Raw genomic sequence first — 10,624 nt, 5'->3', positions numbered from 1 at the left:
ACTATGACCTGGGAGACCAGGGTTCAAATCCCCACACAGCCATGAAGCTGACTGGGTGACCTGGGGCCAGTCACAGCCTCTTGGCCTCAGAGGAAGACAATGGTGAAATCACCTCTGAATACCGTGTACCATGAAAACCCTATTCAAAGGGTCGCAATAGGTGGGGATTGACTTGAAGGCAGTCCATTTTCATTTTCAAACATGATTGCATAGAAATAGATCCCACTGAACTCAAAAAATATGCAAATGATCAAACCCACCCTCCCTTCTCCTTATTCCTATCCCCTCCTCTTGCCCCTTCCCTCCCCCTTCCTTTGCCCCTCACTCCCCATCCCCTTCCAATCCCCTCTTTCTCCTTCCCCTTCCCCCTCCTCCCCTTCCTCCTCCCCATGGTCAGTTTTACCTATCTTAAACATGATTGCACGGAAGTAAATACCATTGAACTCTATAAGCATGCAAATGATCAAACCTGCCCTCCCCTCCACCTTCCTTTGCCCCCCTCCAATATGCTCCTTTCCCCCCCTCCAATACACTCCCCCTCCTCCGCCCCCATGGTCAGTGTTTCCTATCCTAACCAAGATTGCATAGGAGTAAATCCCATTGAAAATAAGCATGCAAATGATCAGACCTGGTTTTCCCCTCTCCTCTCCCTTCCTCCTCCCCTGCCCACTCAAGCCCTCCCTCCCTCACCCCCCCCCCCGGTCGGTTTTACCTATCCTAAGCATGATTGCATGGGAGCAAATCACACTGAATTTAATAAACATGCAAATGATCAAGCCTGTCCTTCTCCTCCCCTCCCCATCCTGCCTGCTCCCCTCCCAGTCCTCCCCTCTGCATTTCCTCCCCTCCCTCTACCTCCTCCTCCCCTCCCCATCCTCTGTGGTCAGTTTCACCAATCCTAAGCATGATTGCAGGGGAGTAAATACCATTGAACTCAATAAGCATGCAAATGATGGATCCATTCTCAGCAAACCTGGACAGGATCCCATTTCTTACCTCCCAGATTAAAAAGCAGGGAAATTCAGTAATAGGCAAAAAACCTTGCGGGTTAAGAACATACCTATAGCCCACAGCTATTCTATCAAACTTTAATAAGCAGGGAAATTGGGCAGCTATAGTGAATGCACCAGGGGAGCAGGAGACCTGAACTCCTCTCTGACATATTGGACTGCCCTACAAAGTTGTCAAAATGCAAACACCATTTGGGTTGGTCTTTCACAGTCCAGTCCACTTGCTGTGTAGCTTGGAAGAATTTGGTAAAATGTGCCTCTGAGCATATGGTGCATGGTGGCAACACCTGCAATCAGCCCAAAGAATAGAAAGAAGACATGTGCTGTGGTGATTTTGTTTTAGCCGGGAGGAAGCAACATTATTAAGACACTTGACATAGTTCAGATGGTCACTTTGAATATGTCTGATTTCCTTTGCAATTTTAGTGAAGTTTCCTATAGGAAATCATTTTCTTTTGTTTCTATTTCTGTGAATATGTGAAGTACAGCAACTCTTTGCCAAATTTATACTAAAAAAACTCCAAACATAATTGTGGAATAATGGCACTGACTTCTGCAGAATAGTCTCCAGTGGACCTCAGGAGTGTCTTGCCTTAAATGAAGTGGTTTAAACATAGCAGGCTGAAAATATGCATCCTCTTTTTTCCAACAGCTAGAGTCATTGCTGAACACTGTTATCTTTTCGGTGCCAGGTTAAGACTTTCCTCTTCTCCCAGGCATTTTAGCATGTGTTTTTAAATTGTTTTTAAAATATGTGTTTTTGAATATGTGTATTTGTTTTTAATGTTTTAATTATTGTAAACTGCCCAGAGAGCAATAAATGAGCAAATAAACAAATAACTCTCCTTCCCACCCCAAAAAGCCCAAGCTACTGTTTCAGACTGGGGGAGGACACTGCCCCCCTCCACCCCTTCCTGCCCCAGCAGAAGTCCCCTTTGCTGCTGCCCTATGGATATTTGGGGTGGGTCTGGAAGGACTTTCCTCTTACTCCCTCCCCCAATGTGGAATCTCTGCTCACCTGGAAGCTCCTCCACACCCAGCCCTTCTGGAGGGGAGACCAACACTGCCATGATCCCCAGGAGGACCCCCAAGTCCAATGCAGAGGAGCCCCCCATCCTCTCTCTCCCTCCTCTGCCCCGCAGCCGACTCCGGAGTGGGACTTACTCTGTTCAGCCCTGGGAGAACACCTTCCCAAGCCCCACCCCTTCACCCTGGGGATTGGGCAGGAACCAATGGGGTTCCGATCCAAGGTGGCGTCATCGGTCGCCAGGCAGGAGAGTCCAGAGAATGTCCTGTTCAGGCACTTGTCAGATAAAGGGGCAAAATTGAGATCTATCTCTTATCTCTCTGCCCCTCCCACATTTACAGGGGGGATCATGGCTTCTTCTGATGTACTTTTATTGCGTGTTGATAAATATGTTGCTGCCAGCCACCTGGCAACCTGATATAAATCTTAAGATCCGTAAAGGGTAAGGGTGTTTGGGGGAGAGGTCATTACGCTCCATGCTAAGCAACTGGGGGTTCCTGTTGGAGTCAGTAGGGAGCAGCTCTCTGGCTGCCACAGGGGTGCTGCACCCCAGAGAAGAGCATCCCCACAGACACTCACACAAGCCTGCCCCCAGGGACCCTTCTCCAATCCTCCCACCCGGGGACCTTCGACTCACATTGCCTGCATCCGCCTTCCTCTGCTGTGTCTTAGAAAAAGAACATTGTGGGGGGTCTCACTGGGGTGACCCCATAAGGGTCTGTCATGTCCCCCCATGGCAAACCTCAGACCTGGTACACCTTCAGGGACAGCCCCTCCACAAGCAGGAGGGGACCCCCCACTGTGTCACTGGGCATTGAAAGAGGATGTTGAACAGCACCAGACCCAGGAGCAATCCCTGGGAAGCCACACTTGTTGCATGATATGGATACTGGACGTAGACCTTGCTGGTACCCATTTACCCCCCACCTCAGTTAGCACAGTGAGGATGAGAGCCTGGCTGGGAGTCCAGAGTCTGTGAGTTCAAATCCCTGCTCGTGTCTCCTCAGTGTCAAGAGCCAGCTAAAGATCACCACCACAGGGAGTGGCTCAGGGGTGACGTGCCCTGCCACCTGTGCAGCTGTGGGCCAGCGGCACAGTCCGAAGGAGCCCAGTTGCCCCCCAGCTGGCAGTTGCAGTCAAGGAAGGGGCTGGCTTGTGCAGCCGTGGCAAGCTGAGGAGGCCCTAGCCAGCTGGGGAGGACTAGCCCTAGAGGGAGGCAGTTGTAAACCCCCTCGGAATACTGCTTACCAGGAACACCTTATTTGTAGGGTTGCAATAAGTCGGGATAGACTTGAAGGCAGCCCATTTCCATTTTCAGTTTCATACCCATTCTCTCCCCCCCCAATTGACTCAGATTGGCCCAAATGTTCTTGCTTTGTCATGTGTGATATGAGTCCAATCTGGAAACCTCCATTTGCTTCAGGACCTTGCATGGTTTGCAAAGCTGGTTTCCTTCCTGAATGTGTCGTACTGGATATGAAGGGCATCACCACCCTTCCCATGGGGTTGACTTCTCAGGAAAGGGCTCTCATGTTCTAGGATAGTTCCCTTCATTCAACATCGATGAATACTCTGTGGAGAGTGGAGTGGAGAATGCGGGGAGCATCTTTTGCAGGGGGAGGAGGGATGGGCATGCTTGATCAGGGTCTGGGCTTCTAGGGGAGCCTTGACTACTCAGTTTACTTTCCACATTGTTATCAGACAATGTTTTTAATCATCTAACATAATACGACTTCTGCGTGGTTTTTGGATTTGTTTGTTTTTGCAGGAAATAGAACTGGATGGCCCATGATCCTTTGGATTAGTAGCTCAAGTCAACAGCTGACTTGGGAGCCCCTAAGTTCATTTATTTTATAACTGTTCAATATTATACAGCCACAAGAGTACCAACCGATACCATTCTGATGCTTCCCATAAGCTAATTTCAAAACAAAGCTTTACAAAACTTATAGTCCTGTACTCAGAAAAACTCGCTTAACAACCCTGTAAATTTTCATGGCTATACACAAAACAGTCAGAAAGAATAGAGTGTTCAAAGTGTAAAAGAGAGAGAGAAACCCCAGAGCCCTTTTGGAGTTCTTTCTGTGAGAGAACAGATGTTGAAATTCATTAAAAAATCAACCATATTCACAAAGTACCTGTAATCCTATTACTGAACTTGCCCCATACTCTGACGTTCATCTTCTGCAGTTTAAAAGTTAAAAAAAATGCCTGGATTATTTGTAATTAATTTAAGAAATTTTGCATTGAACTGAATGATAGTTTAGGGCATGCTCAGTAAGAACCAATTGTCAGAGTTCTAAAAGCCAGACTCACAGCTGCTGGGCTTGCCTAACCAGGGGGCCACACCCACACCAGGCTTTGATTTCACTTGAGACAGTCATGGCTTCCCCCAGAGAATCCTGGGAAGTGCAGTTTGTGAAGGGTGCTGAGAGGAGACTCCTATTCCCCTGACAGAGCTCCAGTGGCCAGAGCCTCTCGGATTGAAGGTCTGTGAGGGGAACAGGGCTTCTCCTAGCAACTCTCAGCACCCCTACACTTTAATATATATCCCGCCCTTTCTCCCAGCAGAAGTCCAGGGCAGCAAACAAAGTGCTAAAATCACTTTAAAACATCATAAAAACAGATCTTAAAATACATTAAAATACATTAAAATGAAACAGCGTTAAAAACATTTTTTAAAAAACAAATTTAAAAAAGGGTTAATAACATTACTAAAAAACATATTAAGCAATTCTGACACAGATGCAGACTGGGATAGGCTTCAACCTAAAAGGCTTGTTGGAAGAGGAGTCTTCAAAAGGTGCCGAAAAGATAGCGGAGATGGCCCCTGCCTAATATTCAAGGGGAGGGAGTTCCACAGGGCACGTGCTGCCACACTAAAGGTCCATTTCCTATATTATGCAGAATGAACCTCCTGATAAGATCTGCAGGGGGCCTCACCTGCAGAGCACAGTGATTGACTGGGTATACAAGGGGTAAGACGGTCTTTCAGGTATTCTGGTCCCGAGCTGTATAGGGCTTTGTACACCAAGATTAGAACCTTGAACTTGGCCCAATAGCAAATGGGCAGCCAGTGCAGTTTTCAGCAGTGGAGTCACATGTTGGCGATACCCTGCCCCAGTGAGCAGTCTCACCTCCCCATTTTGCACAAGCTGCAGCTTCTGGACCAATCTCTAGGGCAGCCCCACACAGAGTGCATTACAGTAATCCAGCCTGGAAGTTACCAGTGCATGGACAACAGTGGTCAGGCTATCCCGGTCCAGAAATGGCCGCAGCTGTCTCACCAGCTGAAGCTGGTAAAAGGCACTCCTACGCACAGAGGTCACCTGGGCCTCTAGCGACAAAGATGGATCCAGGAGCACCCCCAGACTATGGACCTGCTCTTTCAGAGGGAGTACAACCCCATCCAAAGCAGGCAACTGACCAATTATCCGAACTTGGGAACCACCAACCCACAGCACCTCCGCCTTGCTAGGATTTAGACTCAGTTTATTGGCCCTCATCCAGCCCACCACCCAGGCAGCGGTCCAGGGCTTGCACGGCCTCTCCCGATTCAGATGTTACGGGAAAATAGAGCTGGGTATCGTCAGCATACTGCTGACACCTCACCCCAAATCTCCTGATGACTGCTCCCAAGGGCTTCATATAGATGTTAAACAGCATGGGGGACAAGATGGTACCCTGTGGCACCCCACAGCACACCTGCCAGGGGGCTAAAAGAGAGTCACCCAATGCTATTCTCTGAGAGCGACCTTGGAGATAGGATCGGAACCACTGTAAAACAGTGCCTCCAATACCCATCTCACCAAGTTGGCCCAAAAGGATACCATGGTCAATGGTGTGATATATAGTTTGGGAACTATAGTATGTAGTGTTGATTTGGCACAGCAGAAAATGAGTTAACCTGATCAACATAGAAACAGCAGAAAACAAAATTTCTCTGTGGATACTAAAAGTGCTGTGCAGGCTGAACACTCTGCTAACTTGTTTATCCCATGTAACAAGATACATTCAAGCTGGAATATGCTGTGCCGGGGGAGGTAGGGCACAAGGAGCGCTCAAGGTTAGAACGCTGTAAATGCAGAAGACAATGGAGCTCTCTTGACAAGAGTTGCTAACAAGATGGGAGGGGCTGTGTGTAAGGAGAACTTGGGAGCCAATATATCAATGTATCTCTGTAGCTATGCTTCAGACGGGTTTTCAGACACGAGTCGGATACCTAGTCTCTCTTTTGCAAAAGAAGTTAATAAAGGTGTTGTTTTATATCCTGGTTTCTCATCTGGTGATTATTGGAGCTTCCTCCAGATGCAAAGGGCCTTTTTGGCGTAACAATTTTGGCACAGCCAGCCAGGAGCGTCTGGTTGACCTACTGGCCATCTGGGCCGCCCCCTGGAGAGTCAAGGAAGAGCGCTCCAGGTCATTTTGCACCTGCCTTGAGGTCAGGGGAGCGGAGAACAGAGGGCACAGCTGTTTTCAACCGGAGCTCCAAAATAAGTGAAACCAGAGAAGTCAACGGTGTAGGTATTATTAATAAATGGATGTTTGTGAACTGAGTACTCAAGTGTGAGTTGGCCATATGTGTGAACGTGTGAAGGTTTCTTTGAGTGTCTGTGGGAATGTTAGAAGGGAATTTTCCTCCCCTTATTGTCACTTCATAAAACATGTTGTTTTTCCTTGCTGCGTGGATCGGCTGTCCATGCTACTATTTGTTTGATGCCCTCGTTTGGCACAGGATTCAAAGAACTTAATTTGTTCTTTAAGTAGCGTTTGGCAATCCTTTAAGTTAGACTGCCTAAGAGATTTCCTCTGTTTGTTTAAAGCAAGGCTTGAAGAGAGGAAAAGGAACGAGAGATTTTTGCCAGACTTTCATACCCTCCTTGGCAGGAGGGGGAGAGAGAAAAGTCTTTTAAAACTAAGGCTTGAAGAGAGATAGAGGAAGGGGGGTTGAGGAACATCAGAGCTCCCACACACATGTGTACTACGCTCTCAAGGAATGCATGAAGGACTGCAGGGAGAGAGCTGGGGAGACTCTGGGTCTCGGTGCAAAACCTTGAGACCAAGAGATTCCTTCCTGGTTTGGGATCAGAGCTCTTCCACATGGCTTCCGCTGTATTCAACCGCCCATTCCGGGCATAGGATAGGTAATTTATCTTACCTTTCATCTCTTATAGTAACAGGGTCCTTTGATTTCTCAATTTTAAAGTTATGAATGAGTTAGGACGTTAATGATAGATGTTGATACGCACCCAAGTAATTTTGTGGTGCTTTCTTGCTCTTTCTCTCAATAAAATCAGGCTTGGCTTTGTTTTGGTTTGGACCTGTATTTCCTGGGTTAAATATGTGCACCATTTGGGCACATTTTAGGGCAAAGTGTTTGTTTTGTCTCTAGCAAAAGATCCCCTTCTCTCAAGGAGGTGTGTTTCATGGGACATGAGGGTGGCAAATGCACACACAAGTTCCCAAGAGCACAGATAGCTAAGTTCTGAATGTAACTGGAATGAGTGTAATTTCCTTTCCTTCTTATTATGTTTTGCTGTCTCTTGTTTAAAGTGAGTGGGGAAATGTCCTTAAAATGCTGTGGTAAATCCAGAGGATAAGGTATAGAAATTCCCTGGCGCATTGTTATCCCCTTCCCCTTCTGTCCTTGGCAACAAAACTTTGGCAAACGGTGGTTGTGATTGTGACACAGCAATTAGCCAATGTTGAGACTGGAGAGAAGGTTAACTCATTAAGCTACTAAGGGGGTTCCCTAAACTGGGTCCCATCCATTTTGAAAGCCCTTGATAACACTTGTGTCTCCCTCCCCTTCCGCAAAGTCCTGGGGAACGAAGCCTTGCAAGTATTTTGAGCCGGTGGGGCTAGGTACTTGGAAAAGGTGGAAACAGGATTTGCACTGGGAATGTTCAGTGCTCTGGCTGGCAGAGACTCCTAACTGGTCCCTGTCTCTTGAGATACCCCCCTCTGGTTTTTCTCTTTTGAGAGTCAATCTGGGAGAAAAAAGCTGGTGACAACAGCTTTATTCATGAGTGACTTGATTTGGGAATGTGGCATTTGAAGGTGGCTCATCCCTGAGCTTATTTTGAAACTAGGTTTGGTTGTTTTTGTGTGTGCACTGCTTCATTCTTTGCATTTGGCTTTTGGTGTTGGAGATTTCTAAGCTATGGCAAAAGTGGTAGCCATAGAGAGAATAAAACGCTTTATGAGTTCAGTAGAGTGCCTATTGAAAATAGAAAAATGGCAGATTAAGAAAGGAAGGTGCGTGTGGGATGATGATTGTTTTAAGACAGATGACCCTATGAAAACCATGATTGAGGCCTATGCAAGATATTGCAAAGAGCGCAGGCCTTCCAAATCAAAGAAAAGTGTTGCAGCCGCTTGGGGACTTTATAATGCATGTCAGGATTTGTTAAATTTGTTAGAGGAAGAATGCAAGAAAAGTCAGGAGTCAAGGAGTAAGTTGGCTCAGGTAGTGGAAGCCTTTGAAAAGAGGGTTTGAATAAGAAATTTGAAATAGAGCGCCTACATTTGACTGAGACACTGGAGCAGGGAGTACAGAAATGATCTTGGAAGTTTTGAGCTTCCCTTTAGCAGGCAAAAGGCATAGTGACATCACCTTTATTGAAGGGTGATATGTAGAAGGAACCCCAGTTTCTATGGAGGAACAAGGGTAGTTTGTTAAGATTGAGGCATACAGGATGTAGATAGAAGGTTTTGAGATATATAGAAAGACAGTGAACAGGTTCAAGAGTCAATGACTATTTGTGATGGGTAAGGAATGTCTTGAGTAAATTAGTGGGTTGTTTTGAGGGAGAAGAAAAAGAGAATAATATTAGAGTTTTTTTTCCCTCTGATCCAGTACTGGGTTTAGTTCTTACACTGCAGCTCGTTCTCTGGGTATGTGCGTGTCTACAACCCCTCCTTCTTTCCCCCACTTGGTGGGCAAATAGCCAAAAGAGCAAAGCAGCTCCTTGCAGTCCGATCATATCTTCTGTATGCATATTTATATATATGATCAAGAAGTCTAATCCTTTTTATCTCATTTGCCTTTTTATTATAGGATGGAGCAGAAGCAGATGCTATAATGTTTGTTTTGATTTTATATAGGTATAGAGGAGAATCGCCTGGATCTCTCTTTATGTCACTCTGGTATAGTGTTAAGAAAGTAAGAAGTTTCTTAAAGCTGTTTTCTTCATTCTATGCAGAAGCTGTAAAGTAACCCCCCTTTTTCTTCCTAAAGGCTGCTTTTCGAGGCTACTTTCATGGGCAACCTCTGTATCAGAGGCTGGTGAAATTTGAAGGCCTTTAGAATGTGTAATCCTGTTGTGTGTTGTCTGTCTGTTGCAACACAATATTTTGGGTTTTTTTGTGCACTTTTGAGCAGAAGTCCCATCTGTGGCCACAGATGTGTTTTATTTTTATATTTTCTTTCCTGTGCTGAAGCATTTTCCCCCAAAGGAACGTTTCCTTTTTGTGTGAGTCACAGGAGATTTAATGCAGGCATTTTTGACTGGAGCCTCATAGCGACTGGTGAGCCCTGCTCCAGCATGTGGCAGAAAGCATGGGGGCATGCTTCCTCTTTCCCCAACTACAGAAATTGACAGGTTTATTTTGGCAATCAACCAGAAATGGACATCACTATTTCTTTTGGCAAGATGTCTCACGTTGCGCAAGCATGCAATCTTTGTAACGGTCACTCGGGGGGTGAGAGGGAAAGACTATTCATGATTCCAGTCTCTTTGCCTAGGATTGGCAAATCATACACAATCCAATTGAAGTTTCTACTGAACATGATCAGCTGATTTCCAGAGGATGAACTCTGTATAAGCCACCCTGCAGTATGATTCAAGACCCTGACACTTGTTTTATTTACATTGTAATATTGAATGTAATGTTTTATGCATTGTTCTTTAAGGATGTGTTGACCATTGCTATTTTTCCTTTCATAATTTACATGTTATGGCTGTTTTGCTCCTAGGCCAATCCCTTTGAGGGACTTTGTAACAGGGGGTTTACAGAATTTGGCTATTTCAGATGTGGAGTTCACCAGTATAGAGTTTTGGGCCCATTTGTTTACTTTCCCATTCTGTCATAACAATGGTTAGGAATAGTGCAATGTTCAGGAGTGCAAAATACATGTCAGATAACACATGATTGTCATGCAGTCACTCACATCATAGATAAGCTCTCACAGATAGAGACACATGAATGGTGGGAATTCCCTGTTTGATTGGGATGTGGACGCCAAGGAAGTTTTAACCCTTATAATGCACCCCATTGTGGTGGCTTTGGTTTTCCAGAGAATTCTGATCTTTGTCTAATTAGCCCTTGTAATATGTTTCCATCTCAAATGGCACAGTTGAATGGAAGTCAGCATCAGAGCCTGGGGGCAGAACTGTGAAAAGACATATACGTCTACATTTCAAAGAAGGGGGAGTGATACCGCTTGGCTAACCCCATGTGAGTTCAAGTGGACTCTAGGAGGTGCAAGGCCAAGAGCCATAAGTCCCACTCTAACTCTCACACACCCCCACCTAATGGTATGGCTGGTGATGCGTTCCAGAGGTTTTGTGCAAAGGAAAACAAG

The sequence above is a fragment of the Rhineura floridana genome, chromosome 3 (genome assembly GCF_030035675.1).
Source record: "Rhineura floridana isolate rRhiFlo1 chromosome 3, rRhiFlo1.hap2, whole genome shotgun sequence".
Classification (NCBI taxonomy): Eukaryota; Metazoa; Chordata; class Lepidosauria; order Squamata; family Rhineuridae; genus Rhineura; species Rhineura floridana.
This window is presented reverse-complemented; position numbering follows the sequence as displayed.